We start from the raw sequence: 10,112 nt of genomic DNA on the forward strand, positions 1-10,112 counted from the left end.
ATCTAAAATGTAAAAGGCATCCGCAAGGATGAAATATATGTTTATCCACAAATCTGAAATGTGTATTTACCCACAGTGTCACCAAAGGGGTGCAACTGCATAACCCAAAACACAGTCTTCTCTCCAGCAAGTTCTCAAAAATAAGTAATAGGTTTGCTGTAACAAACAGACCTATCCCCAAAGCAGGCCATTTCTGACTGACGTGGGAGACCAGTGAGAGCTGACCAGGGGGATGTACTCTGCTTTGTGGTGCCCCGGAGGGGCTCAGGCTGCTCCCTGTCGTCGCACTGCTATGTCCCCCACGTGGGCTTTGAGGTCCCTGCCAAAGGCCCCGTCCAAAGGAGAGAATGAGAAGATGCCCCTTCTTTACCCTAGCCTGTGAGCAGAATGCTTCACACACATTCTGCTGAGGAAAACTCCCTGGCGCCGCTGGGCTGGGAGACAGAGTCCGGCTGGGTGCTGGGGAGGAGAGACAGCTAAGGAGAACTTTCTCTGGTCTCTGCTGCAAGTTTATAATCCTGGTTACACCGCGTCCCAGTTGGTGGACATGGCCTTGGACAAATGCACTGAACTCTTGGGGCTCCTTTTCCTCTGCTGCAGAATGGCAGGGACAGGGGCGCTGACATTATACGGCTGTTGTGAGATCAGGGAAGCGTCTCAGTCAGTGTGGGCTTCCCCGACAAAATACCATAGATCAGGGGGCTTCAGCAGCAGGACTGTATTTCTCACAGCTCTGAAGTCCAAGCTCAAGTCTGCAGATTGGCATCGGCTAGAGCTCCTTCCTTGGGGTGCAAAGGGCCTCCTTGCTGTGACCTCAAATGGCCTTCTGTCCACGCGGACGCATGAAGACAGACAGAGGAAGCAAGCTCTCGGGGGTCTCTCCTTGGAAGGACATTCCCACTACCCCATCTAAACCTAATCACTTCCCAGAGGCCCCATCTCCAAATACAACGTATGAAATTGGGGGGGATACAGTTCAGGGCATGGCAGGGGGTTAGCACAGGGGAGGCCCTGAGTGCCCCGCACAGGGCACAATCCCTGAACGCGCGCTGCCGTTCAGCCTCCAAAGCGGAAGCACCCAGAGAACGTGAGAGCAGGCCTACACCCACGTGGCTCCTTCAGCGCGAGGCACTTTCTCACCGTACCCTTTCCTCCTGCGGCCTCTTAGCAGCCCTGTGCGGTTGGCTTCTTCCCCGGGGAACACCGAGGGCAGGCTGGGTGGTCTGCCCGTGTCACATGTGCTTGTGCAGCTAAGCCTCCTGCCTCAGCCCAGCGTTTTTCCACCTCCGTGTTTGAGATCCCAGCCACCACCTGCAGCACAAGGGGTCCCCTGGCACCACCCCAGGGCTACTGAGGAGCTTGGAAGAGGGTCTGACTTACAGAGAATTGATGAATCTACTGCAGGTCTCATGAAATGTTTCAGAACAGTTTTGTCCTGATTATCAATTTCCCTCAGCAACAGACCCATTGACTTGGCTATCGAAAGGCACGTCCATGCTGTCAGCCATGAGCACCAAACATCCAATCAGCTAAGCTGTCAGGAGCAGTGACAATATGGACGTCCCCCAGTTCAGGGCTTCTCAATTATTTTTGGCACAGCCCATGGTCCAAATGGGACAAAAATTTTATTACTGTCTGCTGGCAGGAGTAGTCTCTTAATATGGGTTCTTTTTGCTAAGGGAAGGTAAGGAGTAAACTGTCCCCATTCAAGTGCACACTCATTGCCTCATTTTATCCCTGTGAGCTCAGCCGCGGGAATGCTCTAATTTCTCTGTCGGCTTCAGAAACAGTGGGACGTGAAATCATTCCTCGTTTCCTCCCCACGATCGCCTGTACGGGCCTTCCCTCCTTGTCTGTTTGTCTAGGGATCTGTGTGGGAGAGAAGCCCTCCTCTAATTGGTATCTGTATCTGTGACTGGATGTAGAAGCATTTTTTGAGGATTAATCATCCCCCATGTGTGTGTGAAGTAGTGGATCAGTCATCGGGGAGGAGGTGGGAGAAGTTGGTGAGTTTTGCAACAAGAGCTGAGGGGGGCTTGAATTTGATGGGGGGCAGGGAGCACCCTTAATCCCAGCTCAGCTTACTGCCCTCCATTCAGCAAGAAGTGGCCTTCAGTGCTGGAACAGGGGCCTCATGGAAGGTTCGTGCGTGAACCCATAAAAGAATGGAGCCTTGGCCAGCCGAGGGAGGCTGACGTGCGGGAGGCAGTGTCCCAGTGTGACCAGTCGTCCCTGGAGCCTGCTGGTAGCACTGAGCCAGATGTAGGCAGAAGCCAAGAGCAAGGGGGCTCTGCTTGAGTCCGGGCCAGCCTTTGGGGTACACCAGTGCTTCAGCTCAAGACCAGGGAGCACAGGGACCATGGTCTGAGCGTCTGGGACAAACCTGAGTTAGTTAGAGCAGGTCCTGTGCTTGCTAAGTCCGCCCTTTTATGCTTTTCTATTTCTCCCTTGTGCGTTAGGTGTTCACCTGGGGCTTTCCCTTCCTTTAGATCCAGGTAAAATAGGTGGAAACCTTCCATTTCTGCGGCCTTTGGATGCTTCAAGCTGTCCCCGAGGTGCTGCAAATCTCCAGAAGCAGGAGTGCTGGTGGGAGAGGGGGGCTTGCTTTCTGAAGACGTAGGACACCCCTTGCTTGATGTCCACACACACTGGAGCTCGCAGGAATCCTGGTGAGGTCAGACCCTTGTGGGGCTTTAGGAGAAGGCCTTGCTGGGGGGCAGGAGGCAGCTGAGGGTCTTGCCTGGGGAACTGCGGAGCCTGAGGCTTCTGCTCCCAGGAAGCATGTGTGGTGGCCCAGCAGCGCTGGCCTTCAACCTCTGCATCGTTTCGGCTCCCTCCCTCTGTCACCTGTGGCTGCGTTCTGTTCTCCCACAGGGCAGCCCCTGCCTGGCTGCCCTTCAGCCCACAAGGCCTCATCTGCCCCAGCCCTGCCTGACCAAGAACGCCCTGCACCTGCCCCATGGCAGGCTGCTCCCCTCTCTCTCCTACATTTCTCTTTTTAGGAAAAGTCCTTTGGGAAATTCTGACCCCGCTTAGCTAAAGTGAGCAAATCAGGGCAGTGCTGTCGGCGTGTTGTGCGGGGCCCCGTCCAGTTTGGGCTGGGCCTGGGCAGAGGACCCCCGGCCGGCAGGAGAGGCAGGCTCTGGGCTGGGGCTGGGCAGGGAACAGGGGCCCCTTCCCAGTGGGCATGGTCACTGTGCTGGAGCTCCCGAAGCTTTCTGAGTGGGGGGTCTGGGGGAACATGTTCTAAACACACCTGCCTGGAAAGTTAACTTGCCCTGAAGTTTTCTTGTTTGTTATTGTTCAGTAGACTTTATTTTTTAGGGCCGTTTTAGGTTCACAGCGAAATGGAGAGGAAGAATGGAGGTGGTCTATGTGCTCCTGCCGCTCCCCACCCCCCAGCCTTCCCCACTAGGGACAGCCTCCGCCACAGGGCTGCGTCTGTTACAGTTCGTGAGCTGACGCTGACCCACCTGTCACCATCACCCAGAGTCTGTAGCGTGGGTTAGGGTCCACGCTTGATGTCATACATTCTATGGGTTTGGACACATTTACAGTGATACGTGTCCCCCGTTATAGTATCACACAGAGTAGTTTCACTGCCCTAAAGCTCTCTGTGACCCACTTATTCATCCCTCCCTCACTTTTTTTTCCCTCCCTCACTTTTGCACCAAAGTTTTCATCTTAAAAAAATGCATGTGACGTTTGACTTTCATTCACAATGTATTTCGTAGTAATATAAGAAGACTGTGTTCTTCAGGTAGGCAGTGTTTGTGTATTTATCTTGCTCACTATGTGCCGGGCTCTATACTGGGCACCGGGAACTGAATGGCAAGCATGATCGATAAGACATTTAGGATCTGGGTGCAGAGACAGGTGTGAACCTGTCAGCCCAACCTGGGGAAACCTCCACGGCCTTGGAATTTGCCTGGGGGCTGCATCGCATCCTTCAGGGAGGGTAAACCAGTTATGGAGGGCCAGGCTACTCTTTTCCAAGGGCTTGGTAGTTGTTCCCACACGTGGCTCACATATAGGAAGCACTCAGCAGATGTTGGCTGAATGACTGGGGAAAGGGATAACGTATGACTCTGATTCTCCTGTAGGAGTGTGACGGGCAGTTTTATGTGTAAGTGTGACTGGGCTCTGGGAAGCCAGGTGGCTGGTAAAACCTCATTTCTGGGTGTGTCTGTGAGGGGGCTTCTGGAAGAAACTAGTTTGCATTTGATTCAATAGACTGAGAAAAGAGATCAGTCCTCACTTGTAGGAAGGACACCGTCTAGTCCCCTGAAGGCCCTAATGGGACAAAGGAGGGGTGAAGTGTTTCTCTCCTGAGCTGGGATGACCATCTTCTCCTGCCCTCAGATGTTGGAGTTCCTGCTGTCCAGTCTGCAGATGGGTGACTGTGGGACTTCTCAGCCTCCATGACTGTGGGAGCCAATTCCTAGAGTAAATCCCCTCACCCCTCCTGTTTCTCTGTCTCTCTCTCTATATACACATGTATATCCTGTGGGTTCGGTTTCTCCGGAGGACCTGACTAATACAAGGAGCCTGAAGCAGCTAGTCCGCATCACAGCTGAGACCCAGGGAGGGCAATCAAAGCACTGGCTCAAACACAGTCTTCTTTGAGCTTAACCCCTTAATGGAGCCTTGAGGAGGATGAGGCCTAGGGAAATAACACGGGTGAGATTCATCTGAACCAGAGTTAGAACCTGAGTCCCTGGGTGAAGCACTGTGGATCTGGAGCCACTCTCAGGCAGCCTGCCCTTCCAGGTGCACTCGGACGACTGACATCACCTCTTGGCACAGATGTCACCAGACACCACGCAGGTGTTCACCTGACGGAGGCCGTCATCATGCTGGGGTTTCCAGGGACAGTGTCAACAAACAGCAAGGTCACAGTGCAGATGCTGACGGATCCCCGACGCCCCTGGCTACCTGCTGGGGTGTGCGTCAGGGCTGTGGGGCTGAAAGAAAGGGTGCTAGGAGCCAGGGGAGTGGCTGGCAGGAAGCCATCCTCGGACCATTGCTGGCTAGGTTCCCCTGTAATCAGGTGGGTGCTGGGCTTGCCATCCCTGGAGGTCTCCCAGCTCCTGTAAGGGATCCCCCCATGATGAGGCTTCAGTGGCCTCTCGGGGGTGTCCTCGGTGCCCTGAGGAGCAGTACTAGTCAGCCGCGCAGGTGTGCCTCCATGTGTCATCAATCCTCCCGGCGAGAGGCAGGGACAGGCTTTGGGAGCTGGGATTTGGGCTCTGTGCCTCGCTTGTCGGAGTGTCCCTGAGCAAGTCACTCGACTTCCTAAGCCCTGGTTCCATTCTCTGCATCATCTGTGGTACAGGAAAGGTACTCACCTCCCAAGTGGATGTCCATCTGAGAAGTAACCGCGCTCAAGTGCCCAGCGTAGTGCCCGTGGGATGGAAGCTGTGGGGGATGGTCATCGTCATAGTTATTAGGTAAGGGGCCCACTCTCTGATATCCATGAGGCTGGGGGCTGTGATCGGGGTCCATGTAGCAGCTAGTGTCTCCTTCTGAGAGTGCAAAGGCCGCCCGTCCTCATCCCCGGCTGCTTCCCGGGAGGTCCGGCTGGGCACTGTGTGGCTCTCAGCCCACGCGAGGACCTGATGGAGCTCTGCCCATCAGGTTGCAGTCAGCTGCGGGCCCAGGCGACACTGCCATGGGTGCCAGTGAAGCACATCCGGGAGATTCAACCGAGAGCAGCCAGGTCTCCATATGGAATCAGGGTATTCGCAAGAAACGCCTCCCCTGGAGTGCCCTCCGTTGATCTGCCCAGGGTAGCTCCTAGGGAACCTTCAGTAGAGCATTAGTTTTACCAGGCAACTTAAAGTGGTAGAAGAAAGCCTGATACCAATCCTGGCTCTGCCACTGGCTCACTGTGAGAACTGGGACGGATCAACTGACTTCTCTGAGCATCAGTTTCTTCTGCACAATGAGGAAAATGATCAGAGTGGTCATGAGGATGAAATGAATGAGGATGAAATGAAATACCCCAGTTACAATAGCTTTCTAGGGTTTCCATGATAACATGCCACAGATGGAGTGGCTTCAACAACAGGAATGTATTTTCTCACAGTTCTGGAGCCTGGAAGGCCAAGAGCAAGGGGGTGGCAGGAGTGCTTTCTCCCGAGGCCTGCCTGCTCTTTGGCTCGCAGAGGGCCGTCTGCTCCCGGGCCCCCGGGTGGTCTTCCCTCTGTGCGGCTGTGTCCTGGTCGCTGCTTCCTATAAGGACAGGGTCGGATTGGATTGGGCCACCCTAATGACCTCATTTTAACTTAATTGCCTCTTTAAGGCCCTATCTCCAAATACAGTCATGTTCTGAGGTCCCTGGGCTTAGGGCTCCAACATGTGAATCTGCAGGGGACACAATTCGCCCCCTTATACCAGGTAAACCTTCTAGCCAAGTCATGGCCCCCAGACAGGCTCATTATTATGAGGCCCTGCCATCTCATTTTCTTTCCCCAGCCTCTTTCTCCCTGCTCCTAATTCTGGAATGTTTCTGAGGTTTGGGAGTTGGTCATTAGGTATTTTGCACAGAGTTTAATAGTAGAAGCTAATTAACGGCAGGAAGAGAGAAACATGAAAAGCCTGCTCAGCTCTCTGTAAGCAGAGCCTGCCCTCCGGTCCTCGTCTGGGGCTGGTGTTACCGAGAAGGTGTTTGCTGGTCTGGAATTGGCAGAAAATATGTTGCAACCTGGGCAAAAACATGTGGTTACAACCCACCTCTTGTGCCTTTTGTGATGGGCTGTTTGCTGCCCGAGTGCAAGAGGGTGGTTAGTGGATATTTGTACCCCCACGGGTGTGGAACCGCAGCGGCAAAGCCTCTCCTGGTAGCAGTATCATTTATTTGTTACAGTCCTTGAGAGAGTCTAAGTAATTTTAAAACCGAAAGGCACCTCCCTCATGACTGGGGCCTTGTACTGTACTGGCTACTGGGGACACAGGGGGTCCTGACAGGCTCTCTGCTCTCCCGGTCACACACCCACTGTCAAAGGCTTTCAACGCAGTGGCACTTTCTACGCATAATAAAATCCCAGCTAGTGGTCCCTGGCCCTGTGCTTGAGCAGTTGGGGGCCAGGATGCTTGCTGCTTCACGCGGCCTCTGAATTTCCTGATACGGGGTTGGCTTTCTGCCTCACTTGCCCCGTGCCCCAGGCTCAAACATCACTTTCTGACCAGGTGAGGCTGCCACACACATCAAAGGATGCCAGTGCCAGAGGATGTCTACGTCAGACCTTGGTTCCCTCAGCTCATGCTCTTGGGGTGTGGGTCCCAGGCCTGACACCATCCTGGTAGGGCTTCCGACTATTTGCCACTATCTTCCCAAAACCATGGCCTCCAGAGCAGACACAACTTCAGGGCAGTACAGCACCCAGGGTGGGGGTGGGGGTACAACACTCGCCACCAAGACCCGAGAGCCACTTCCTGGAAGCAGGGGGGGCAGCAGAGAGTTTCTCTAAGGACAAGAGCCTGTTTTCTCAGACTTCTGACATCAGACTCTTCATGAGGTCACCTGCCCTTCCCCTTTCTGCATTAGGGTGGCATAATGAAGCCATGTGTGTCTCATCCTCTTTTTTTGTTACAAACAATGATATTCATTTATTTATAAGCAGGCTGACCAACTGTGCAAAGTCTGGTGTAGCAAAGATCTGTCCTAAATATTTTATGGATTTCTGAAAGCCTGACCTGTGGCTCGAGCTGCAAATTGGTGACAGGAATTGCTTTGTCTTTCCAGAACAATCCCAGGTCGCTGTGAGCCTGAGGCCAGGTCATCCCCATACGCTCAGTTTCAGTCACTGAAGCGAATTCTCTGGGTTCAAGGTGGAAAGGACTTAGGAATTCTCAAAGGTAGATTTAAAAATGTATGTTACATATACATAACAATTGAATATAAATGATAATAATAGTCAATATGCACTTTCAGCAGAATGGCATTCAGTCTTCATACCAACCCACCCTATAAGACCTTTTTAGCTCTTTAGGAAACTGAGGCACAGGGAGTGAGATGATCACCCAGGGACCCAGCGTGGTCAGCAGTAAATCCAGGACAGGCTCAGGGCATCCGGCTGCGGTTCAGCAGACCAGGCAGTAGCTGTAACCAAGGCCAGGCGGGGGAGCCTCCTTTGCGCCAGATGCCAGGGCTGGCCGGGCACCCAGGAAGCAGAGTGGGCCCCAGCCCACCCACCAGCTGGAGACTTCCAGTTGGGGAACTGCCGAACTGCACTTCAGCACACAACCCACCACAGGCCCAAACCCACACCCGCCTCCCACAGGTACACACACCACACATACACACAGACTAACACACATCTCACGTGCACACACACACAGATGAACACACATCTCTCTCACACACACGCAGGTGTGCACACACACATGCACACACACTGCGGCAGGCTGAGGGCTATGGGGGAGCACAGGGAATCCTGGCTCAGGCCCAGGAGGGCTTGCCCCACCAGGCGTCTGGCCGGCCTGGAGACAGGAGGGGTCCCGGGAAGGGGCGTGGACTTGGCAGGCTGTGCAGGGCCACCAGGATGGTGGTGTGCGGTGCCCTCCTCTCTGACCCATGGCCTCTCTCCTCCCCCTGGGATTCCAGGCTAAGAATAAATGCATCTCTTCCCTGAAGCTTTTATTGATCCCAGTGGCGGGAAGTGCACACTCCCTCTCTGAAGCCTCTGGGGTCGGATCGGTTGTCCGCGCTGGGTGGGGACCTTGCCAGCAGTCAAGGGGCCAGTTATGGGTTACGGGAGCCCCGGGCAGGAGAGACAGGGTCTTGCTGAATCTCTGTCCCTTTTCAGGGCGCTGCTTCTGGCCCTGCATTTGGGCATGTCATTGCTCATCTGGGCCTCCTTCCTCAATCCTGGCCTCCCCAGCCCCGTTCCTGCTGAACTAGTCCAGGGACTTGCTCATGGGGGCCCCTCAGCCAATCACCAGCCCCCAAGAGGTCAGGACCTCACCTGCAGTAAGTCACATATTCCCTGGGGAGGACATGGGACGAAGCTGTGACCATTGTCTAGTCTTGTCTCTCACCGAGGTTTGTATCCCCTTTGTCAGAAGGTATGTCTGGCAGAGAAAGGAGACGCCTTGGCTCCTGAAGAACCGCCCCCAGGAGTCCCCGGGGTCCACAGGGTCTGCTTGCTTTTTAGTGTTTCCATCGGGCAGGTACAGAGCAGAACACTTGCCCCTCAGTGCCGCAGAGGAAGGAAGAGAGCACGTCCTTGTCAGCCTGGGGGTCTGGGAGTCACGAGATAAAGGGGACACGAAGCATTTTGCCTGGTCTTGGGCGCTTAGTGTCCAGAAACCTCCTTTTTAGTATGATAGCAAACGAGGCCTGACCCCGAGTCCGGAGTCCTCTGCAGGCCCCAGCTTCCAGCCAATACCCACAGGGGGTCAAGGTGCACATCCCTAACCTGGGACGTCAGGCCTCCTGGTGTTTACTTTGCCCTCTCGCCTTTGAGGACCTTGTGATTTGGTGAAAATCAAGGCAGAAAGGGTTAAATACTTTCATTTTCCTTGGTGGCCTGCCCACACCATCTCTCTCAGGCCTTCCTCGCTTCTCTCCTTCCTTCTAGTAAAGCTGACAGGACTCCTTTCGTTAGCCTGTGGGGTCCCCCAGCCCCATCTGGGGCCAGGGCCTGCCTGCGCTGCTCTCACAGGTCAGTGCCCCATATGTACCTTCCTTGGGCCTCCGGGATGCGCTGACCAGCTGTGCAGATTGCTCAGTGCACGGCCACAGGGGGCGCCATTCACAGAGGTGACGAGGAGGATTACATGGTGGCCCACAGCAGCCCCGCGGGCCCATCCTCACTCCGTGGGCTGTCTTTGTCACGTCAGAGGTCATCAGGCTACCCTGCGCTGGCGGCTTTGAGGTCCTTTTCCATTTTTCAGAGTCTTGCATGAGAAATATTCCTCTATTATAAGAAAAAAAAAGTTCACTGTGACAAGTGACAGTTCATATGTGGCCTCTCTGTTGGGAGAAAGTAAGGGACGGTGAGGAGAGGAGCAATGGAGTGCGGCTAGGAAGGGCTTTTGGGCTCCAGGGATGACAATTTGGGGACAGAGGTGTGCTCTTAGGGTTGTAATATGGTGAAATCGTTCCA

At 54.3% G+C, this 10,112-nt stretch overlaps 1 long non-coding RNA gene across 1 annotated transcript; it reads right to left on the reverse strand.

Moving 5' to 3' along the window:
• Window positions 1–3,710: 3,710 nt before the first annotated feature.
• Window positions 3,711–9,771, reverse strand: LOC108402361 (uncharacterized). The gene is made up of 2 exons (XR_001854412.3): window positions 8,970–9,771; window positions 3,711–6,234 (listed from the first exon to the last, which is right to left on the reverse strand). It is a non-coding gene; the product is annotated as an uncharacterized lncRNA (long non-coding RNA).
• Window positions 9,772–10,112: the final 341 nt, after the last annotated feature.

The sequence above is a fragment of the Manis javanica genome, chromosome 3, assembly GCF_040802235.1.
Source record: "Manis javanica isolate MJ-LG chromosome 3, MJ_LKY, whole genome shotgun sequence".
NCBI lineage: Eukaryota > Metazoa > Chordata > Mammalia > Pholidota > Manidae > Manis > Manis javanica.